The sequence below is a fragment of the Penaeus monodon genome, chromosome 29, assembly GCF_015228065.2.
Source record: "Penaeus monodon isolate SGIC_2016 chromosome 29, NSTDA_Pmon_1, whole genome shotgun sequence".
Lineage (NCBI taxonomy): Eukaryota > Metazoa > Arthropoda > Malacostraca > Decapoda > Penaeidae > Penaeus > Penaeus monodon.
In genome coordinates this window covers 22,210,043-22,210,246 of record NC_051414.1, presented here as the reverse complement: position 1 = coordinate 22,210,246, position 204 = coordinate 22,210,043, and the positions used below count along the sequence as shown (strand labels likewise).

At 41.7% G+C, this 204-nt stretch overlaps 1 protein-coding gene across 5 annotated transcripts in view; it reads left to right on the top strand.

The window, feature by feature from the left end:
* LOC119592021 (carbohydrate sulfotransferase 1-like) overlaps positions 1 to 204 on the top strand; it is a 107,787-nt gene that overhangs the window by 102,126 nt on the left and 5,457 nt on the right. The window lies entirely within an intron of this gene.

Sequence of the window (204 nt, the reverse complement as noted above, 5' to 3'; positions counted from 1 at the left end):
CAACGATAATACTGAATTTTAATTAAATAAATGAAGAGACGAGGGAATATCAGACAAAATCATTACCACCTGTGGCTGGCGAGGGGACAGAAGGACAACAAAGAGGGCAGCCGAGCTAAACTGTTTGTTTTTTAACATAAAGGGGGAATGCACAGGCACTGGATATATGATAGAGGGTGCGCGCGTGTGTGTATTTGATTTAGT